Source organism: Macrobrachium nipponense, chromosome 34, assembly GCF_015104395.2.
Source record: "Macrobrachium nipponense isolate FS-2020 chromosome 34, ASM1510439v2, whole genome shotgun sequence".
Lineage (NCBI taxonomy): Eukaryota > Metazoa > Arthropoda > Malacostraca > Decapoda > Palaemonidae > Macrobrachium > Macrobrachium nipponense.
The window spans coordinates 32,583,398-32,608,397 of record NC_061095.1 but is presented as its reverse complement, the minus strand read 5'-3'; the positions used below and the strand labels follow the sequence as shown (position 1 = coordinate 32,608,397).

Here is a 25,000-nt window from a genome sequence, read left to right as displayed (position 1 = left end):
ACACATACACATGTATATATATACAATGTATACATGAAATATTTGGTACTCGTTAAGCTTTTATAATTCTTTTTATCGATGTCATTTAGAAATCCGATAGAAGTTTAGGCAATATATGACACTTTGTGTGCTTAAACCTCGCAGTTTTCTATTGATTCTCGGTAATAGTCATGATTTGAACATTCATTGCATGTGATGTACTTGATTTGACGTTGCATATCCTACAACATTGGTTAGTGTGTGCGCGTGATGCACAATTTTCCCCTTGTGAAAGCGAGGCTAATTATTCTAATGTTAATTTTCATTCAGAATTGGCTGCCTCTTTTTTATTTGACTTTTTTGTTAACTTCAGTTTTTTTCTTTATTTCGAGACGCTTTTCATTTGCCACTTCCTTAGGCTTATTTCCTGCGTACCCCTCCCGATTCCGTGAATAATTGGTTTGGTATGGGCGTATAGTTACTCGGGAGAGACAGCCAGGGTGGTCGAGAGAGAGAGAGAGAGAGAGAGAGAGAGAGAGAGAGAGAGAGAGAGAGAGAGAGAGAGAGAGATGATAAGCGTTTTGATGTTTAATTTCAGTTTAGTGTAAGATACATGTTTGTGATCTTTGTTCATTTTCTGTGGTGAATGGATTGTATTTTAGAGCAAAGTCGTACAGTTGTCCACGATAATTGAAGTAATAGAACTAATATTAAGTTGTAATGTTTTATGTTATATGTATTCACAGATATGGATATCTTTCTTGTAGACTGTTAGTAACTTCGGTATCTTTCGCAACGCAGTAATAGTTCAGATTTATGTGACATGGGGCTTGACTTGACTGTAGTGCTTGTTATATCTGTCCTATCTAGTACTTGCATGTTAGACACTCTTCGGTACGTGTTTCTTATTCTTAGATAGTTATTGGACTCAAGAGTTCAGCAGGGCATTTTTTCAGTTCATTGTTAAGTAGAAAATATGTTTTTATCTGGGTTTTGTCATCAGTCGTTTTTATTACTTTTCTCTAAATAAAATTATGGAGATAGCTTTTGGTCTGTCCCTCCGCCCTCAGATCTTGAAAACTACTGAGGCTAAAGTGATGCAAATTGGTATGTTGATCATCCTCCCTCCAATGATCAACCATACCAAATTGCAGCCCCAGGGTCTTTGTAGTTTTTTATTTTATTCAAGGTCACAGTTCGCCATGATCGTGCATCTGGCACCACTATCGATGCAACAGCTCAGGCCACCACATGGCTGTGGCTGAGAGTTTCATAAATTATTATACGCTGTACAGAAAACTCGATGCGCCGAAGAAACTTCTGCGCATTTTTTACTTATTATATTTTATTTATTTTTTTATTTTCAAGTTTGCAGCCTGTGCCGAGATTTGAGCAGGATTAAGTAATAATGGAGATGATAGTATAATATTCTTGGGTGGATAGAAGTGAGCGTGGCGTCGGTTTGGCATTTCTCCCCCCTGCCCTATCCGTCCCCCTGCTAGGTAGGCATGAGGAGACATCCCCTTGGACGCTGCTTGTCCCCACTCCCACCCTGTCCCCAAACCCCACCAAAAGGCACCACTCTTTCCTGTGTGCCGTGGAGGGATAATCCTGACACCTGGCATATGTTCTCGAATTCCCAGATTCCTATGATTCCTACTTCCTCTGTATGTTGGGAGGGGTTTGTGTCGACGGAAACACGCGTCTCTTCTTTTATCTTTTTCGGGAAAAGGATTTTTATAGGCTTTATGAGAGTGTCACTTCTGACCGTTAAATTTCCTGTGACAGAAAGACCCTGCTTGTAGAGGAATAAGTCTTAATAGGGGTACTAATGTAAATTTGATTTTAGTACTTGGCTTTTTTAAAGATTATAATATATTACACAGGGGAAAGATGACAAAATATAGCAGTAGGAAGAGAAAAAATATAATTTCAAGTTAATGACCCCTGTGGGATTGTTCAATATGTATATGGTTCATCTGAATATTAATATTAATAATAATAATGGCAGGGGGTCAACGTAAGGCCCAAAATTGACTCGGTAAGAGCATATAGTTTGCGTCTATTTATTTTAAATTACTGTTTTGAATTTGAGGCATGTTTATAGGCCACTTGATTAAAAAATTGTCATAATTATTTTCAAGCTTATTAATGTCAACAAGTAAAAAAAATTAATGTAAACAAGTAAAAAAATGCGCCGAAGAAAATTCAAGTTTTCTGTACAGAGTATAATGCTATAAGAAACTCTCCCCCATGGCCCATGAAACTCAGCCACGGCTGTGTTATTGACACCTATAGCGGGGCCAGACGCATGATCATGGCTAACTTTAACCTTAAACAAAATAAAATAAACTACTGAGGCTAGAGGGCTGCAATTTTGTATGTTTGATGATTGGAGGGAGGATGATCAAGATAACAATTTGCAGCCCTCTAGCCTCTATAGTTTTTAATATCTGAGGCCGGACAGAAGAAGTGCTGACGGGCAGACAAATAGTCATCTCAATAAATAGTTTTCATTTACAGAAAACTAAAATAATTAATCGAACCATTCTGTGGCAATATGACTCCTGTCATTTACATCCGATGACGTCATTGCATCTTGGTGTATAGGAAAGTTGATGTAAAATTTTTAGTTATTTTAGTAAAATCCATGGTAGTTTGTCTCTCTCTCTCTCTCTCTCTCTCTCTCTCTCTCTCTCTCTCTCTCTACTCTCTCTCTCTCTATATATATATATATATATATATATATATATATATATATATATATATATATATATATATTCAAATTTACATACGGTTAAATGAGTTCTTCAGTTGTTTTCATACGCCAAGTATTGTCCTCGTTTCTGAATTCTTATTTGACTTCGTTTCTCAATCTCATTCTCTCTTAAATTCAATCTGGCGACTTGCTCGTGGACGGGTTTTGTTTGTATTATTATCTCGTAATTTATTCCATTTGTCTGCCTTTTCCTTGAATATATAAATAAATAATCACTATTCCCTAACACGCACCACATTACTAGGAGAACACGTTATAGAGAGCAAATATTTTAAGAAGAGCGAGATTAACGTCACGATAATCCTGCCTATTACGTAATTACTCCAACGCTCCTCAGATTTGTTTGTTTGTTTGTAGCCACAGCCTGATTCTCTTCTCGAGTGTCAAGGGAAAATATATCTAACCTAATATATAACTTCTTTGTGTGTGCGCCAGTTCATTTTTTATGTGAATTGGTATGAGTAATAAAATCATGTAAAAGAAGAACGAGTTAATTTGCTTCCGTTCCTGGACACGACAAGAATAAACTTGGGACGGGGCCATTATCTGTCGGGGAAATAAAGATTAGAGGGTGATGGGCTCATGCCGTTGCTATGGCAACGTGCGTAAACTCTTCCATGGTAACCAACGTAAACGTTTCCATGGAAACGGCGGTGATTACCGTTGCGGTTTATGGCCGGGGCATTGAAGCCTGTGCCAGGGGGTAAAAAAATGCGATTAGAAGCCTGTGTATGAGAGAGAGAGAGAGAGAGAGAGAGAGAGAGAGAGAGAGAGAGAGAGAGAGAGAGAGAGAGGGGTGTTGTTGGGAGGTGAGCTGGGCTAAATTAAGTTAGTTGTTTGTGCACAAAATCCTAGTGAAACAGTTAATGCGTCAGTCGTGTAAATCTCTCTATTTCCGAAAATTTTCGTTCGGCGATGTTCAGTTCCAAAAATCGGATTAAGAAGAAAAAAAAAAGTGATGGGTTGTGCCTGACTTCCATGTTAAGTAAAGACGGATGTGTGAGAATGATGAGAATCACGGACTTGTTTTAAATTAAAAACGTCAGAAATCTAATTGAGTTTTACTTCGTTCATTTAAATCAAGATACAATACCTGACTGTTACAAAATGTTCTAGTACTTGATGATACTGACATGAATTGAACCATTGAATTTAGTTTCTGTATTCTTATGACTCAGTCTTTAGAGAAAGCACAAATTAAGCAGCTCTGTATATACGGACCTCTGGAGAGCCTGTGGAAAAATAATTGTAACTTCATATTGTCGAAGTATGTTACTCCAACTTTTTAGTTTTTGTCATCAGTTACTCTAAATCTAAGGCTTTTCCAACACGTCTGGGAAGAAGGAATTTGAGAAGTGAAAACGTCGTATATAGGAACATGTAATTTTGTATAAACTCTGCTCATATAGTTAACCAAACGTAATATGGGTCTTGGCTATAAAAAAAGTTATAAGGCGGTTAAAAATTGTGGTTTTGTGGCACAGCTATTGAGGTGACGCAGAGGAATTGGGGATCTACACAACCGTGTACTCGCACCCAAACAAACGCCACATACACATCCACATTTATAAAATTTATATTTATAAATAAGCATACATATGTACATACATACATGCATATCTATACACATCAGTTTTGTTACGTCTGTCTCCTTGTTTTGGATTCATTCTTTAGTATCAGTTTATAAACGTTGACGTCTTTAAGGCTTTATGAATCTAAAGACGATTGTTATGGATGTGGGTGAGGGGAGAATAAAGTTACGATAGGAAGAACTATTTAATGCAACCCTTCTCTCTCTCTCTCTCTCTCTCTCTCTCTCTCTCTCTCTCTCTCTCTCTCTCTCTCTCTCTCTCAAGGTGAAAAATGCGAGGAGAATTACGATATATAATATAAATGCATATTTTTTGCTGCTTTTTTATCGATATGAATAATAATAATATATAATAATAATAATAATAATAATAATATACTGTTCATATTTTGTTCCAGAATCTGCGAGATAGAGAGGGAGGGAAAAACGAGCAGATGGATCTCCGTTGAGCAGGTCAGTTTATGATTAGATTCTGCTGATTTGATTCATCGTCATCATCATCACCTTGTCCTTATTTTTTAAATTGCTGTAGCAACTGCCATTTGGCGATGAGTGCTTTAGGGTGGATAATGATTTTAAAGCTGTCAAGTATTTTACAAAAGTATGCCGTTTAATCGTATTTATAAGTATATATATATATATATATATATATATATATATATATATATATATATATATATATAAAATAAAGGCATACAAGCAGGGCTCCATAAAACACATCAACAAGGCCATAGTTTATTCAAACGAAACGTTTCGCACATGTCATGTGCATTTTCAATCTGTAAATATAACATAAAAATCATTAAAATTTACAAAAAGACATTAAAAAAATATTAAGAGAAAAAAAAAGTTATTATTAAAACTTTTAAAATTAACATTATTTAAAAAGGTTACAGTAAAAAGACCCAGTGCTCACCAAACCATTCAGAGGAGAAGGAGAAGAACGAATGACCAAGATTGACACCACCCTACGACTTCAGTTATGCGAGATAAAGAGGAGAGGCGGAAACGTTAGAGTTTAAGAAGGAACAAGCCGTTTGATGTATAATTGACTCAAGGGTAGTTAAGTAATCACTATGGCTCGTACCACCAATAATGGAGAAATGCTTTTTGTTGACTTCAATTTTACATATAGAGGCATGGTTCTTTATATTAGAAAATTCGGGTTTACTCAGTTTCTGGCCCGTTCTATAACTGTATCCCATATGGCTACAATATCTCAACTGCAGTAACCTGCGACAAGATCCAACATAAATACCGGGGCATCCCGGGCACTTGAATTTATAAATAATGTTGGACCTCATGAAGGCCTGCAGCTGTCCTTGTAGTTAAAGAATACGCCAATCTTGAGTGGATTGATTGGAATTAATTGAATATTAAAGGCATCCAATTCATGTTCAATTATTTGTTTAATTTTGGTTGTTTGCAAAAGTTTGTTGGATCAGAGAAGTGTTGTGACAACAGCCTGTTAATTACTTTAAAAACCACGTTTTTTGGATAAGAATTCTGTGAAAAAAAATTAATTAAAAAACAAAACAAAAATCTCATTATGAAAAGAGACCAACTCGAAGAATATCGAAGAGCCCTATAAACTAGAGTATATATGGAATTTAGTTTAAAATTCTTAAAGCATGAGCTATAGAAGTTATTAGCAAGTCCAGTGTATGTCTTTTTCCGATACACAGATGTTGTAAAATCACCATTATCTCTGCTTACATTAATATCCAGAAAGGGTAGACAATTGTCGTTTTCTTTTTCCATGGTAAACTTTATATTTCGATGTTGATTATTGATATGTTCCAGAAATATCTCACTTTGCCAAGGCTCCTTGAATAATATAAAAGTGTCATCAACATATCGTCTATAATAGACAGGTTTACATATATGTGGACAATTAGTTAAAAAGTTTTCTTCTAAAAAAGACATAAAAATATTGGCGAACACAGGCCCCAATGGGGAGCCCATGGCAACTCCATCGACCTGCGAAAAGAGTTGACCATTAAAAACAAACATTGAGTCTTGCACAGCAAGCTCGAGAAACGTCTTAAAAAGTTGTCTATTAAAACCATGAAACACTGTATGATCGTCATAAAAAAATCTTGTCTAAAATAATGTTGATGGTTTCATTCAGAGGCACATTTGTGAAAAGAGATTCTACATCGAAGCTTGTCATATGTAGATCACCATCTTGTAAGACTATTTCTTTCTGGAACTCATATCCATTTTTAAGTGAAAATTCGTTGTAAGCAAATTCACTGAGTAATGAGACAAGGTATTTAGATATTGCATAAGAAGGGTTTAAATTTGGTCAATGACTTAAGTGGTTTACAACAAAAGTTATCGTTTCTTTTACATAAGACTTATACCAAGTTAAAAGTATCTTGGACCCCGTTCTTCAGGAAAGAGGATTTGAATATCTTGCAGAAACTAAGTAACGGATAGTTGGTTATTTGTAAACCAGACAAAGGAAAAGGTGTGGTACTACTAAATAAACAAGATTATATTGATAAGATTAATAACATTCTTGCTGATAACACTAAATTTCGATCGCATGGTGAACCAAATTTTTTAGACATTTACAAAAGAGAAGACAAAATTAATAGATTTTTGAGAAAATTGAAAAATGAAGATATTTTAGATGAAATTACGTACCAGAAACTATTTGTGACAGGCTCTTCTTTTAGTATATTATATGGACTCCCTAAGGTACATAAGGAAGGAGTCCCTATTAGACCCATTATGGCAGCCTATAACAGCCCTTCTTATGCAATATCTAAATACCTTGTCTCATTACTCAGTGAATTTGCTTACAACGAATTTTCACTTAAAAATGATATGAGTTCCAGAAAGAAATAGTCTTACAAGATGGTGATCTACATATGACAAGCTTCGATGTAGAATCTCTTTTCACAAATGTGCCTCTGAATGAAACCATCAACATTATTTTAGACAAGATTTTTTATGACGATCATACAGTGTTTCATGGTTTTAATAGACAAACTTTTTAAGACGTTTCTCGAGCTTGCTGTGCAAGACCCAATGTTTGTTTTTAATGGTCAACTCTTTTCGCAGGTCGATGGAGTTGCCATGGGCTCCCCATTGGCCTGTGTTCGCCAATATTTTTATGTCTTTTTTAGAAGAAAACTTTTTAACTAATTGTCCACATATATGTAAACCTGTCTATTATAGACGATATGTTGATGACACTTTTATATTATTCAAGGAGCCTTGGCAAAGTGAGATATTTCTGGAACATATCAATAATCAACATCGAAATATAAAGTTTACCATGGAAAAAGAAAACGACAATTGTCTACCCTTTCTGGATATTAATGTAAGCAGAGATAATGGTGATTTTACAACATCTGTGTATCGGAAAAAGACATACACTGGACTTGCTAATAACTTCTATAGCTCATGCTTTAAGAATTTTGAACTAAATTCCATGTTATACTCTAGTTTTATAGGGCTCTTCGATATTCTTCGAGTTGGTCTCTTTTTCATAATGAGATTTTGTTTTAATTAATTTTTTTTCACAGAATTCTTATCCAAAAAACGTGGTTTTAAAGTAATTAACAGGCTGTTGTCACAACACTTCTCTGGATCCAACACCCTCTTATAATGTCCCAAAGAAATATATTTGCCACAATCCCGTTTATTTCGACAACAACTTTGCAACCAAAATTAAACAAATAATTGAACATGAATTTGGATGCCTTAATATTCAATTAATTCCAATCAATCCACTCAAGATTGGCGTATTCTTTAACTACAAGACAAGCTGCAGGCCTTCATGAGGTCCAACATTCATTTATAAATTCAAGTGCCCGGGATGCCCCGGTATTTATGTTGGATCTTGTCGCAGGTTACTGCAGTTGAGATATTGTAGCCATATGGGATACAGTTTATAGAACGGGCCAGAAACTGAGTAAACCCGAATTTTTCTAATACTAAAAGAACCATGCCTCTATATGTAAAATTGAAGTCAACAAAAAGCATTTCTCCATATTGGTGGTACGAGCCATAGTGATTACTTAACTACCCTTGAGTCATTATACATCAACGGCTTGTTCCTTCTTTAAACTCTAACGTTTCCGCCTCTCCTCTTTATCTCGCATAACTGAAGTCGTAGGTGGTGTCAAATCTTGGTCATTCGTTCTTCTCCTTCTCCTCTGAATGGTTTGGTGAGCACTGGGTCTTTTTTACTGTAAACCTTTTAAATAATGTTAATTTTAAAAAGTTTTTAATAATAACTTTTTTTTTCTCTAATATTTTTTTAATGTCTTTTGTAAATTTTAATGATTTTTATGTTATATTTACAGATTGAAAATGCACATAGAACATGTGCGAACGTTTCGTTTGAATAAACTATGGCCTTGTTGATGTGTTTTATGGACCCTGCTGTATGCCTTTTCTTCATATCTTCACCTGGAATTCCCTATATATATATATATATATATATATATATATATATATATATATATATATATATATATATATATATATATATATATATATATATGCGCGCGCGCACGTGGGGTTGTTGCGTCCAAAGGAGACAGCTATAGTCTTACGGTAAGTCACAGAAATCTGATAATATCGGATACGCATATCCTCTGATTCAGTCATTACTGTTATTTTCACAGACTTCATTAAGCATAGTGCATTGATTACACGGTCACAATAGCAATCATGTTCTCTGCCGGGTGGGTGGATGAATAGGAATGAAGGTTCGTTCTGGATGCTACTTACTAATTTGAACCTTCTGGAAGAGGCAATTATGAAGAGCCGCTGGATTTTATTAAGTGTGGAATTAATTATCCGTTGTGGAATCCTCCTCTTGTGGAGGCATGGTAAGGATTCGACTGGGTGTCGAGGTATGGGCAAGAGTGTGCGTGAAATCCAGGTAGGAAGGATTCGACCTTTATGAAATCGGGGTAAGACGAAGGTCCGACGAGAATCAACACCACCGAGATTAAAATATTAATTCTGGTGACATCTGAATTCCAGTTACCATGAAGATTCGGCCAGAAGGGGTCGTAGGTTTAAGATGAATTGCGGTAGGGAAATTGTATACAGAGAATTAACATTTGTAATAATTGGGCAAATTAGTTGGATCTATGACCACTTTATTTTTGTCGTATTTGAAGCGCTTGAAACATTCCACCCTGTCTGCTACTGCAAAAAGAAAAAAGGAAAATTCCTTTTTTTATTGTTCGCTTATCTTTTTTATCACATGTATTTTGGCGTGTCTTTCCCTTCTTGTCTCTGTTCTACTACTGATAATGATTGCATCTGTGACCTCGTTTACAAGCTATCGACTTGACACTCTTTTCATCCTCTTGTTCGTCTTCTTTTGCCTTATTTGGTCATCTGTTTGATTCTTTCAAAACAGATAATTGATACTTGGTGACACATTCCTTATGTTCTGTTTTACTTTGTGCTTGTTTAGTTATTTATTTATGTATGATGTGTGTATATATATATACATATATATATATATATATATATATATATATATATATATATGTATATAGTATATATATATATATATATATATATATATATATATGATAAACATACGTGTAAAAACAGTATTACGTTAAGGCAGATGTATTCGAGAATCAGAGCCCATCAAGGAGCTATATGTCGGTTTGATGGTAGGTAATCCTAGCCATAACAGAGTATAGCCAGACTAATTATACTATATGTAATCAGAATTAACTGGGTCAGTCAGAATGGTGGTCATTCAACCCCTTCATTACAATAAACACATTGATGTCATATTCTAAATCATGTCTAACTGAGGAATTGATCTTATAAAAGTTTAAATGGACACAGTAGGAAAGGAAAGTGGCCAGTAGGATGTAGTGCCGTCAGTGCACCCCACGTGATGCACTTTGAGCATTACTAAATGGTGTTTGCAGCGTCCTTTCTTCCCCGATCTATATCCACTTTTTAGCCTTTTACTGTACCTCCATACCTGCTTCCTTCTTCAGTCTTCCTGTCCAGCCTGTCTTCTGGTTCCACCTTTAGATCCTTCTACTTCTTCATTTCCTTTGTTGCTGTTCAACCACTCCAACTCCCTCTTTTTACTGACTTGAACGATGAATGGACAAAAGTGCCACTGCTTAGCTTGACAACCTCGGTTTCATAAAAGAAACCTACTGTTATAAGGATTTATTTTTCTGTTCTTCCCTTGTTCAGAAGTTTCCAACCTCCTCAGTACTTTCTTAGTTATTCTTACTCATAGCTATGGTCTTTGCAAATTATAATTTGCAGAGACCATAGTTATGAATAACAACAATAGTAATAATGATAATAATAATGATAATAATAATAATAATAATAATAATAATAATATTTTGGGTGGTAGAAGACCCTCTTTTAGGCAAATACTGTTAAAAAGGATGGCAGAATTAAGCGAGTTGATTTTATATAGTTTTTTTCTATTTTGTAAGGAAAATAGAAAAAAACAATATATAAAAGTCAACTCGCTTAATTCTGCCATCCTTTTTAACATAATAATAATAAATAATAATAATAATAATAATAATAATTTTTATTTTTATTATTATTATTATTATTATTATTATTTTTTTTTTTTTTTTTTTTTTTTTTTTTGGCTCTATCACAGTCCTCCAATTCGACTGGGTGGTATTTATAGTGTGGGGTTCCGGGTTTGCATCCTGCCTCCTTAGGAGTCCATCACTCTTCTTACTATGTGCCGTTTCTAGGATCACACTCTTCTGCATGAGTCCTGGAGCTACTTCAGCCTCTAGTTTTTTTCTAGATTCCTTTTCAGGGATCTTGGGATCGTGCCTAGTGCTCCTATGATTATGGTACGATTTTCCACTGGCATATCCATATCCTTCTTATTTCTATTTTCAGATCTTGATACTTATCCATTTTTTCCTCTCTTTCTCTTCAACTCTGGTGTCCCATGATATTGCGACATCAATGAGTGATACTTTCTTCTTGACTTTGTCAATCAACGTCACGTCTGGTCTGTTTGCACGTATCACCCTATCCGTTCTGATACCATAGGTCCCAAGGAGGATCTTTGCCTGATCGTTTTCTATTCAACTCCCCTCAGGTTTCTGGTGCTTCGCTACCACTTATTAACTGGCAAGGTAGCTGATGTTTCTTGCACAGGCTCCAGTGGAGGGCTTTTGCCACTGAATCATGCCTCTTTTTGTACTGGTTCTGTGCAAGTGCCGGGCATTCACTTGCTATGTGGTTTATGGTTTCATTTTTCGTATTGCACTTCCTACATATGGGGAGAGATGTTATTTCCGTCTATCGTACTTTGAACATATCTGGTTCTTAGGGCCTGATCTTGTGCCGCTGTTTATCATTCCTTCAGTTTCCTTCTTTAGCTCTCCCCTCTGTAGCCATTGCCAATTGTCATCGCTGGCTAGTTCTTTAGTCTGTCTCATGTATTGTCCGTGCATTGGTTTGTTGTGCCAGTCCTCTGTTCTTTCTGTCTTTCTCCTGTCTCTGTATATTTCTGGGTCTTCGTCTACTTTTATTAGTCCTTCTTCCCATGCACTCTTTAGCCACTCGTCTTCACTGGTTTTTAGATATTGCCCCAGTGCTCTGTTTTCGATGTTAACGCAGTCCTCTATACTTAGTAGTCCTCTCCCTCCTTCCTTTCGTGTTATGTATAGTCTGTCCGTATTTGCTCCTGGGTGTAGTGCTTTGTGTATTGTCATATGTTTCCTGGTTTTCTGATCTATGCTGCGGAGTTCTGCCTTCGTCCATTCGACTATTCCTGCGCTGTATCTGATTACTGGCACTGCCCATGTGTTTATGGCTTTTAATCATATTTCCGGCGTTGAGTTTTTGACTTGAGTATCGCCTTGAGTCTCTGCATATATTCTTTGCTGATCGTGTCCTTCATCTCTTGGTGTTTTATATCTCCTCCTTCCATTATTCCCCAGGTATTTGTATCCTGTCTCATCTATGTGTTTGATGTTGCTCCCATCTGGTAGCTTTATCCCTTCAGTTCTCGTTACTTTTGCCTTTTTGTATGTTGACTAAGGCGCATTTTTTCTATTCCAAACTCCATCCTGATGTCCCCAGATACAATCCTTACAGTCTGGATTAGGGTATCTATTTCCTTGATGCTCTTACCATACAGCTTGATGTCGTCCATGAACATCAGATGGTTGATTCTGTTGCCTCTTTTCTTGAGTTGGTCCCGGCATCCATCTTCTGTAGTACTTTTGTCATGGGAATCATGGCTACTACGAAGAGTAGTGGGGACAGTGAGTCGCCCTGGAAGATCCCTCTCCTGGTATTAACCTCTGCTAGTCTTATTCCAGAGCTTGTAAGTATTATATTCCAGTTGCGCATTGTATTTTTGAGGAAGCTGATGGTATTTTCCTCTGCCCCATATATTTTCAGGCATTCTATTAGCCATGTGTGTGGTATCATGTCGAAGGCTTTCTTATAGTCTATCCATGCCATGCTTAGGTTGGTTTTCCTTCTCCTACTGTTCTTCATTACCATTTTGTCTATCAGGAGCTGGTCTTTTGTGCCCCTACACCTTCCTTCTGCAGCCTTTCTGTTGGTGGGGGATGGGTGTTTTGTCTCCTCTAGGTAGTTGTATAGCCTTTCACTGATGATACCTGTTAGTAACTTCCACATTATTGGTAGGCCAGGTGATAGGCCTGTAGTTACTGGCTATATTTCCTTACTCTTGTCTTTTTTTGAAACTAAGGATGTTTCTTCCTGTGGTCATCCATTTTGGGTGCTTGGTGATTTGAGATACAATGCTGGAGTTGTTCTGCTATTCGTGGGTGTAGGGACTTGAAGTTTTTGAGCCAGTATCCATTGGACTTCATCGGGGGGACCTGGGGCTTTCCAGTTTGGCATTTCTTTAGTTGGTGTCTGACTGTGTCTGTCGTGATGTCTGTGAATCTTTGTTTTATTCTCCCTGTTTCTTCTTCCTTGACTTCCTGGAGCCATGTTGCATGTTTGTTGTGTGATACCGGATTGCTCCATATGTTTTCCCAGAGTCTCTTACTTGGTTCGGCTTCAGGAATTTCTGGGTGGTTGTCTTCCCCTCTTAGTTGGCTGTATAGTCTTTTCTGGTTGGTTCCGAATAGTTTGTTTTGTTGGTATCCCTTATTCCTGTTCATGTACCGTTGGATCTTATGTGCTTTGGCCTTAAGCCTCTGTTTTACATCTTCTATGGTGCTGTTTAGTCCCTCTCTTGTACTTTGTATTTCTCGTTGAGTTCCTCCCTTGTTTTCTTACTTCTTACTTGCCTTTTTTCTGCCATCTCTTTCAGTTTACTCAAGTCAGATCTCATCACCATGATTTGCTTTTCCAGGCGCCTTTTCCAAGGAGGTTGCTGTTTTGGTTTCTGTTGGGTTGGTTTGCTGTGGTGTTGTGTTCGAATCCCCATCGAGTTCTGCTACTAATCTTGCTCCTGCATATGTCAAGTTATTTGTTTCTGTGATACTGGTGGTCTGTATTATGCCCATTATTTCATTGACCTCACTTGTTTTCTCCCTTAATTTCTTGGTGTTGTAGGCTTTCATGGAGGGGATCTTTGTTCTCTCTGTATCTGGCTCCATCCATTGTCTGATCTTTTCTACCCATTCCGTCCTCTCTGTTACTTCGTCGGTGTTTCTTCGTGTGTCGTTGTTTGATACCTCATCCTCCCTGTCGTCTTCTGTGATCGTCTCTCAGTTCGTCTTCGTGTATTCGTTGTCGTGTGACATTTCCCTTTCCAGTTCTTCTCTTTCTGTTGGGGAGAGCCAGTTCTTTTTCTTTATGTTCCTTACTTGGTCTGCCAGCCTCTGCTCTGATTGGGGGGTGTTATTCCTCTCATTCCAGATGTTGACCAATCTTCTTCTATATCCTCTCTCCGTCGGGTTGCTTCTGATGTAGCATCTCCATATTTCCTTATTTTCTTCTCTTGTCCATTTCTTCCTTTTTGCCTCTGTAGCTCCAATCCAATTATTATTATTATTATTATTATTATTATTATTATTATTATTATTATTATTATTGTTGTTGTTGTTGTTGTTCAGAAAATAAACCCTATTCATATGGAACAAGCCCATAGGGGGCATGACTTGAAATTCAAACTTCCAAAGAACATGGTGTTCATTCGAAAGAAGCTAATGAGAAATACGGAAAGAGGAGACCAGTTATTAGAAAAGCAGATTAACAAACTTATAAACAAATAAAAATGTAGGTAAAATATTAAAATAGAGGTGGAATTGTATCAGGGTAAAAAACGATAATCCGAGTTGCCACAGTTGCAACAGAAACTAGAGTGATTTAGAAAACTGTAGTCTGATAATCTTATTCCCTCATTTTGTATTTCAGTATTTAGGTGACATCTCTCCTCAGAATAAAAAAAAGTCTTGTATAACTCTCTTCGTTCCTCTGAGTGTAATACATGCATTCCTGCATTCCTTGCGTCAACATTTTCGAGAGAGACGTTGTGTAAGCGTCTGTGGCGGCCTTCAACGGTTGAGGTAACAGCAGTGGGTCGAAGCCTTCTTTGACGTGTCGTTATGTGATTCCTTGAGGACGTGATTGTTTTTCTCTCAGGAACAGGAAGATGATGTAGGCTGGTGTTGTCTGGGACACGAGTCATGACTTTCCGTTTGACATGTGTCTATAACATGTCATGCGTCATGTCATAATCACGTCAGAAAATCGGCCAGTTTCCCTCTTGACGACTGGAGGAGGTCGATTCGGTTAACGTTCGATGAGATCCTCCATTGTGTTCGGGTATTGGCCTCGCGACTTTGTTCCTGGTTACGCTGATCACAACTTCCAGGTAGAAATAACGCACGTGTCCAAACTCTCTCTCTCTCTCTCTCTCTCTCTCTCTCTCTCTCTCTCTCTCTCTCTCTCTCTGCGTTGCGTCGAGTCATTATTGTTTCTGAGAGAAATTATCGTTGTAAGTGAACTTGCAAATTAAATATCATTTATGAAATTTTCTAAAGCTTTTTATGGGGGCCAATCATAAATGAGTCGTCAAATTTCTGGCAATAGGATAGAAGGGCTGTTACTGGTATTAAAGGTTTAATGTTGTGCCTTTATCGTGTGTGTCAATTCTTCTCGGCATGGCTTTTGCTACCCCTGGAGATATCTTTTTCAGATTGGTCCTAATATATATATATATATATGATATATATATATATATATATATATATATATATATATATATTATAATATATATATATATATAAATCTCTGTGTGTGTTAGGTCAAGTAAAGAAATCTATCAGTTCTGAAATTACTTGCAGATTTGATGTGGTTCTTTGTCTACCTCACCCTTCTTATCTTCCTCGTACGTTCCTCTCATCCTGCCCGTCTTCTCTTCTTCACCTCCTTTCCCTCCTGCAGTCTTCCTCGAGGCATCGAGTGTTTGTGTGCGTATTCCACGCGTGGTTGAGATAACTTCCTGATGTTTCCCCAACAGCCATCGCTGACTTGACCTGACCTGACCCGACCCCTCTCTCTCTCCTCTCTCTCTCTCTCTCTCTCTCTCTCTCTCTCTCTCTCTCTCTACTTTGCTACTTACGTGCATATTTTTTGCCTTTCTTTTATAGCTTTCGCTTCTTTGTGGTTTTTGTGCGGTTGGTGGAAATTAGTAATCAATATTTCAGGTCACTTTGATTATTGCTTGGAAGTAATGTCCATTGTTTTGTATAACATAATAAGCAGGAAAAAAGTGCTATCTTGCAAACGATGAAAATGTGGGTTGTATGAGTTTTGACAGATTCTTTTTTTTATTATTATTATTAGTGTTACCGACGTGTGGCTTCTCAAAGCATAAATTTTTCGTATACGAGTATAATAATGAGAGGTTTAAGAAAATTCTCCCTAGATCTCTAGATATACTGACCGGTGTAGGGCATTCAGTATATAATAATAATAATAATAATAATAATAATAATGATAATAATGATAATATATGGTGCTCTTTGAAGCCATATTTCCAATACAAACATGGATGAAAAGTCGAGATTAATGACAGTATTGATAAACAATGCTAAACCTGAATTAAGGACACAGGAATGCCGGGACTCTGACCCCGTAATTTCGCTACCCGTGACCCAGGCAATCGTGAGGAAGAAGATGCTACCGAAATTCTCACAGGTCGAAAGAGAGGTCACTTGGGGTCAGAGATGGGGACGTCAAACCCTCCGCTGTGAGAAAGGGATACGGGTGAATGTGGGCCAAAATCACGCAAATGAAACATTAATTATCGATAACACTACAGCTGGTTCACTTAAGGTAGATTCTTGGATGAGCACTATGCTTACGGGACGTTTGTTTGGCGGCCGCTGATTGGCTGGTATCGGGAGGTATGCAGCTCCCAGTTAATCACCGGCCACCAAACAAACGTCTCGTAGGCATAGATAGGGCTCACCCAAAAATCTACCTTAAGTGAACCCGCTATAGGTTAGTATTGATGTAGACTTCTTATCTTAAAAAATTTGTATAACATTATATATGTATACAAACACATAATTGTTATTTGTTTGGCATTTTTTTTTTAACTTTTTAATAATTGATTTTTACACAATAAAATCCTCAGAAAAATCGTTTTATCTGCAATTTTATTATGCATAAATATAAATGATTAAAAAGTGGAAAAGGCAGAACATATAAAAATTAGCTGGATTATGAGATCTTTGTCAATGGCCTTAGAACACTCTATGTATGATATAATCATTTTCCATATATGTAACATTTCCAGCCCCTTCTAAGTTCATAATGCTATAGATATAGCTTTTACATAAATAGTTTGTAGGAGGGGAAGACTGGAAAATTTATGAAATATTTCTGTTCTTAGAATTCTCGATCAGTGATACTAACCATCCTTTCTCTAGAGTCTAGACCATCAATCACACGGAGTCAGACGGACGGAGGTCTGGTCAGAGCTTGCTACTATATAGTCCTTCCTAAGATAACCTTTTGAGAATCGCTAGTAAATAAATCACTTCTTGTATTTCCGGTAGTGGGGTAGATTCTGGAGGTTCTCGACAGAGAGAGAGAGAGAGAGAGAGAGAGAGAGAGAGAGAGAGAGAGAGAATTTGTGGTAGTGAGAATGAGGATGATGAATACTAAAGGCCTCATCATCACCCATAGCTCATCCCTGCTGAAGGGGGCAGCCACCCTCTCCATCAGTCTTACTTATCTGTGTTTCATGTGTCATCTTTTCCGACCAAAAAATAGTTTGGAATGTTAACGAAAGAATTCTTCACACCTCTCGTGGCCTCTACTGTTCTTTGTTACAAGTATTAAAGGTAGAGTTTAGTTTGATTGGTTAATGTTGTTTTTGTTTGCATATAATATACATACATACATACATACACATGTTTATACGTATATGATATATCTATATATATATATATATATATATATATATATATATATATTATATATTATATATATATATATATTATATATATCTCATTCCCCCTTCTTAGGGCGACAAATATTGAGCAAGTGTTGGCATATTTGAAGATGACAAATTCCTCGTGTTTGAAGTGAGGGGAGAGGGAAGGGAAAAAGAGCCGGGAAGTGAGGGTAACAGAAAGTTCTCGTGGATGACAGTTGAAGGCAGGCCATATTTTTTGTCATTTGTACTTCTTTAGGCAGCCAAGTAGTGAGCGTTTGTATGAGAGTAAGAGACAGATTGACTGGGTATTACTTTTTAACGTGTCTGTGAGAGAGAGAGAGAGAGAGAGAGAGAACGAACTATAGTAGAGTGACTTCGTCGAACATGAGTAACGACAGAGGACTCGAGGTCCGCCATGTGTAATGACAGCCATTGTCTTTTATTCGGTGCTGTTATTGGCGCTGACTAATGCTTTCATAGATGACTGATAGTGTATTGACGTCCTTGACAATGGCGGCTCTCTTATTTATTGCTGTCCTTCCTTCCTCCTCCTCCGATAAGTCATGTCAAAGCCGAGAGCTCGGGTCCGGGGACCTGGGTATCTCGGGGGTCGTTCACCTCTGAGTGTTTGCCCTCAGTCATTCTTCTTTCTGTGATAGTTGTGATAATCAGAACAATAACTACTTGTCATTCTGGTATAAAAGTTAGGGGGTATCCTTTACCTTATAAGCTGTTACTTTTGTACAAAAATGTTTTTAAGGGTTTTATTTGCTTTGAAAATCTCATTCAACGATTAAAATGTCCAAGAAAGTCGTCTCATGTCTTTTTCACTGGTAGAATGTAGAGTAGAACGTCTGATATTATTTTAACGGCATTAGAATATTAACATACGACCCATCATTGTCTTCGGTCATTTATTATAAAAATTATTGTTTCAGGCTTTGACCTGTTGCTTTTTCCTTACTTCTATATTGGTTACGCATATCTCTCTCTCTCTCTCTCTCTCTTCTTACTCTCTCTCTCTCTCTCTCTCTCTCTCTCTCTCTCTCTCTAGGGGTTAGTGCGTCAGTGCACCTCACGTGGTACACTGTAGGTTTAAGGTTTTTTGCAGCATCCCTTAGGTCTTTACTGCAACGTCTTTCATTCCTTTTGCTGTACATCCGGTCATATTCTCTTTCTTCCACCTGACCTTCCACCCTCCTTCACAATTGTGTTTCACAGTGCAACTGCTTTGAGGACTTCCTCCCGTTACACCTTTCAAACCTACATACTGTCAATTTCCCTCTCATTGGTCCCAGCGCTTGGCCTTTGTCCTAATTGTACATTCGAATTCCAATTCTCTCTCTCCTCTCTCTTCTCTCTCTCTCTCTCTCTCTTCTCTCTCTCTCTCTCTCCACCTCTTGGTAGACATTAGAGGTTGCCTCACACTGAGGGCCTGGGGCAAACCCAACAAAGTTTATTCTTAAGGTAAGGTAAGGTTCTCTCCTCTCTCCTCTCTTATTGATTATTAATCGTTTTTAAGATTGACATTCATCATGTGAGCTTCGGTTGAGAATATTGTGGTGCATGGTAAAGTAAAACTCTTATGGATGCAGTAAGAATAAAGAGGTTATTTGCAGCTATTACCCTAAATGAAATAAGTGTACCATTTATTTAAAAGAAAGGATTACCAGGCTTGAGACTAATACCAAATGGATTTGAGCACTGGCCCTGGCCAAGTACTCAAAACAAAAGCTGATAGCATTTTAGAATACAGCTTTAGGAAGATTAACAAGATCAGTGTTGAATACCAAGGGAGGATTCCTGAGATACTATAAATACGAACTTGGAAACATTTTAATAGAACAATGAGCAATCTTGAAATTCCAATCCCAGAGGTTGCAACTGGCGAGACATTTAGATTATTTGAAGCCGGATATGATGCCGTGGTTGTCAATGGTAGGTTTAGTAGTCTGGTATCAATGAACAAATATTTTTCTGTTGATTGGTTCCTCTCATTATTAAGGTTTAGCAGTCTGCTTTCTCGATAAAAAGGTAACTAAATATGTGTTACAACAGTTCTCTGCACCATTGGTCTCAGATGAAGCTAATTAGCCATCCTTGGGTATGGTTAGTACATGGATAGGTGACCACCAATGAGTGGCAGACAGTAATATGTTCCTTACTCCGTTTCTTGATAATTGAACTTTGCGTTGACCACAAATGAAAGACAGATTCATCGGGAACAGAAATCTCCGTGACCGTGTATGTGGTTTTATACATATATATATATATATATATATATATATATATATATATATATATATATATATATATATATTATATATATATATATATATATATATATATATATATATAAGCCTTCTGAATCCCAATAAAGTGAGTTCATTATGTTTGGTGCATAAAATGCAGTACAAAGGCAAACATCCTCTGCACTCTTCTTTACCTGACTGACCTAGCTGCTTTTATTGGCAATACTAGGCAGGCTACTGCTGCTGCAACAGTGTCGTTATCGAATATCAGGTTTTGATGCTACTCTGTTTGCTAGGCTCTATTTTGGCTTAAAATTAAATGCGAAATAGTTTGCCTAGTACAGTTGTGGAGTTTTCAGATCTCCACATGTTTAAGCGAGAAGCAACTCTTTTTGCTGACGTCTCCTGAATTCAGGTGTTTCTGTTTCTGCCTTACTTTCCAGTACCAATTGAGTTATTTATCACCTTTTCCTCTGATTGTCTCTCTTTGCAGACTGATTTCACTGTGGACCCCTTTTGGGTTGATTGTCTGGTGACTGTCCACAAGGGTTGTCAGGTAAAGATTGAGAGGAAGAAAAAGAAAAAGAAAAAATCCATGGGTAGCTGGGGAGTGATGGTGGATCGTGGCCTTTATAAACTGATTCACTTAAAGGTCAGGATTCTTCGGGGATGAGCCTTTTATCTTACGAGAAGTTTGTTTGGTGGCTGCTGATTGGCTGGTACCGGGAGGTAGGCAGCTCCCAGCCAATCAGCGGCCGCCAAACTAACGTCTCGTAGGCATAGGGCTCACTCAAGAATCTACCTTAAGTGAACCAGTTATAGTGTTTACTATGCTTGGGACCTCAAGGTTTTATATGTTTTTAGTCAGTCTTTTGTACTTTTATTATTTACCATAATGTGTGAGGCTGTAGGCGTAACATCCTGTTAAGACAGACAGTACTGTCAGTTTTTTTTTTTCTGTACTGATGCCTTAGACGATCGTAACTTCTTTATCGGGTGTTAAGTAGTGTTGTTGCTAGCAGGTTTATTTGCGTATCGTATTTGTAATATTTTTTAACTGTTATTTTTAATCTTATGAGTTTGCAATGGTTCATTTTATATTTGTTTTAGATTTGGTGCCAGTATTGGGATTTACAAGTTCTCCGACCGGAAGCTTACTAATAAAGGTATACCGTGGATTATTTCAGTATTTTCCCCTTTCTGCTCTTGGTGCAGGTGTGAATCAGGTCACAGTTTCTTTACTTTCTTACGGAATTTTTGTAAATATCATCATTACAGCTACTTCATCAATTAGTGATAATGTTCTAGAACTTTTCTGTTTTGATTATTATTATCATTATTATTATTATAATAGTATTAGCGCCTCCAACTGAATTTGGACAAATTGATGTGCTCACGTTTGTGTCCATGTGCATTTTAACGAAATAAGTGTGAATGAATTTAACAGGAAATGGTGACCCATTCATGAGTTGATCCCCTTATGTTTTTATTTTTGTTGTTTTGATAAAGATTTAACATTTTGTCTTCATCAGATTCATCTTTCCAATTATATTTACTTTTATTGTCGTAATATTTATTATTTACTGTTAGTGTCTATATGAAGAAAAAACAAACTTCTAGATTTTCAGAGATAGAAGCAAATTAGTTTGGAGTATCTGCGTAACCAGGCTAATCGCATGACTTGTTCACTTTTGAGTGAAGTAAGCGACTGTACGATTTCTACCGAATGCTCTTGTTGTCATTGTTGTAATTGCTGTTGGTATTCTTAGGAGAGAAATTGTGTTATTTTATGTTATTTGTATTTCGCAAAGCTTTCCCCCTCGCCACGTCTTGTATAACAGGAAGAAAACTTTGGCAGTCTGTCTGCGGCCAGCCAGGAAAGAAGTTTATTGATTTAGGAAGTTGCTGATTGTTTTGCAGGATGTTACAAGTTAGGCAGCCAAGACAAACATGCTGGAAAATAGGGCGGAGGAGAGAGAGAGAGAGAGAGAGAGAGAGAGAGAGAGAGAGAGAGAGAGAGAGAGAGAGAGAGAGATAGCGATTGTTTGTATGTGTGAGAAAAAGAGTGAGTTTTGTATGTGTATGTGTGTGTGTGAGAGAGAGAGAGAGTTTGTGAAAGAGATAGAGAGTAAGTGTGTGTTTATGTGAGAGAGAGAGAGAGAGAGAGAGAGAGAATTTCAAAAGCAAAGTGAGATGAAGTGAGAGAAGAGAACTAAAAGAAGTTACGAATAAAGTGAAATCGGAAAGTTATTCTTGACATTGCGCAACGAACCCGAAGAGAGGAAAGGCCAAAAACATAAGAAGAAGAAGAAGAAGAAGAAGAAACGAGACTCGAAACGCCTGGCGAAAGATGAGGAAGATAGGGGAGCGAGGTAGGGGGAGCAGAAGGCGAAGCTGTTTGACTTCGGAGAAATTTATAGTCTCCGTGATTACCAGGTCATGAATGAAAAGAGCTAATGACGGTGGGGTGTGAAAATTATTCGATAAAAATGATAACTGCCGCAAATAAATCGCCTTTGGAAAGCGCAGAGACGCTCAAAAGTGACTGTGAAGGTTGGAGATCTTGCAGGAAGGAACTCTTCGACAAAAAAGAACTGCATCTTTATTTCGTTTCACGTGGCTGTGATAAAAATGATAACCTCGGGAAATAAGTTGTCTTTGAAAACTGCTAAAACGCAGGAGGTCATCAGAGGCTAGCAATCGTGCAGGAAGGAAAACGATGTTTGTCATGATTCTTCCTTTTTTATTTTCATTGTATATAACTGTTGCTCGTTGCTTTCATTTTTCCCTCCGCATTGATAACGATCAGTGATTGGTAGGTCAGGGAAGCGCAGCATCAGGTGGCCAATTAGACGCAATGAAAGACGTGGAAGTGAAAGTGAAAGGGAAGATAGATTGAATAAATAGAAGAACGATGACTCGTTCAAGAAGACAGATGGACTCATTAAAAGTTGGGCGAAGAGTTGGATGAAATATTCATTTTGTTTCTTGGCATTTCGGCGCAGTGTGGGCGATGTGTTTTGCAATGCAATAAATTATTATTATTATAAATAACCTTAACTAATAGTTCTTAGTCGAATTAGCTTCTGGACACCCTTCACCTGGCGTCCAGTGTGTCAGCCATATATGATTGTGTGTTTGTTTGGAAGTTTTAGTTTTCTGTAAAAGAAAACAGTTGAGATGGCTTTTTATCTGTCCGTCAGCCCTCACAACTTAAAAACTCCTGAGGCTAGAGGGCTGCAAATTGCTATGTTGATCACCTACCCTCTAATCATCAAACCTATCAAATTGCAGCCCCTTAACTTCATTAGTTTTTATTTTATTTAAGGTTAAAGTTAACCATGAATGTGCGTCTGGCACGGCTATAGGTGCCAACAACAGAGGCCACGACAGGGCTGTGGCTGAGAGTTTCATGGGCCGTGGCTTAGAGTTTCATACAGCATTAGACGCCGTAAAGAAATATCGATTTCGCCGAAGAAACTTCGGCGCATTTTTCATATGTTTTATTTTGATTACAATTAGTGTTTATAAAACACCTTAAGAGAAACGCACTGAAATCCAAACAAGGAATATGAACTATTCGTTCCGTTATTATGCTTTTAGAGGCAACTAGTGTCTCACCAATAACCCGCCTTACAACGTGGTCATGGGGTATATTATGCCAGTTATTTTTATTATTCCATTAGTGTTCTATTTCTACAATAATACATGTATTTACAGTTCGTGCAATCTAGTATTGTTTTTGAAATGTAGATCTCGCGAGGAAGTTTTCGTATAGTGCGCAGAAGTAAGATTTTCAAGTTTTGGTTTTCAGGAAATCTTAGGGGCGAGCATCTTGCTTATTTGCACTGATATACAATTGACAATGGTGGCGTTGAGCTGTCATATGTACGACATTCGATAAGGTTGCCAGACCTGTTTGTTTACCTGTCTTCATTCATCGCCAGGTTATGGAACTTTTCCTGTGTTGTAAATGACCCATGAGGGCAAATCTGTCGTTTCTTCCAGAATTCGAACGCATCTTTCTCCTACATCATCTCTTTCTTCTTGATGTTGCTTTATTTGCCTTTTCTGTGGCTCTTCTCGTGAGGGAAATATATTTACTATAAAACTGTGCTTTGCAATGTCAGTGTTATTCGTCCCATCCAGTATATATATATGCAACCTCAAATTCAATAACCCGAGTTATTGAACTTGCATGCATGCAGTTTTCTTGCAAGATCTCCAGTTGAATGTAACAAGTTGGCGTTTGTCTGTGTTCGGTTGATACTTATAATCCCAAGTCATGAACATTCAACAAAATGTCATCTTCAACGCTTCGACTAAAGCCATGCTTTAATGCAATCGAACTGAGTTCCCTATGACAGAAGATAAATTTGAGTGTTCTGCATATTCCTATTCCGTAAGTTGAATGGTCTTGTATCCAAACGTAGTGGTTATACTATTGTTGATTTTTTTTTTTTTTTTTTTTTTTTTTTTTTTTTTTTTTTTTTTTTTTTTTTTGTCTCACAGTCCGAGTTTTCTCCACAATGAGGTCCCAGTACTTCCTGATAATGATCATATGGAAATACCTGTAGGAGAGAACGGAATATTGAATATTTATTGTTCCGCTTTTACAAATTTCAGTGACAGTTTATGCTATTTAGTCTGTGCAGAAAGAGAGAGAGAGAGAGAGAGAGGAGAGAGAGAGAGAGCGAGATTTTAGTCAGTTATCATGTGGAAATACATTTGTAGAAAGTTCTTCTCAAAACAGGAAAACGGAAGTCAGTTTCTGCGGATATGCGGTGAAAATAAACATCCAAACAAGCTCTCCCTGTTTGAAAAGAAACGCGTGAGACGTTAAACAACTGTAAAGATAACAAGAACGCTCCACGAGTCCCCATCCGGTCTAGTAACCATATTCCTCCCCACCTCTCCAATTAAGGGCGAATTAAATTTCTTCGTCGAAATCGATCCCCCTGTATGTTGAACTATTCTCTCCCATATAAGGCGCACGAAAAGCCGTTTTATATTGT

General features: G+C 37.4%; 1 protein-coding gene across 9 annotated transcripts in view; it reads left to right on the top strand.

Annotated features, from left to right (window-relative positions):
- LOC135208014 (delta-like protein C) overlaps positions 1 to 25,000 on the top strand; it is a 633,917-nt gene that overhangs the window by 204,393 nt on the left and 404,524 nt on the right. For all 9 annotated transcript variants that reach the window (XM_064240118.1, XM_064240115.1, XM_064240110.1 and 6 more), the window contains one exon: positions 4,748 to 4,802. The gene's annotated coding sequence lies outside the window, so the exon portion shown is untranslated. The remainder of the gene's footprint in view (positions 1 to 4,747; positions 4,803 to 25,000) is intronic.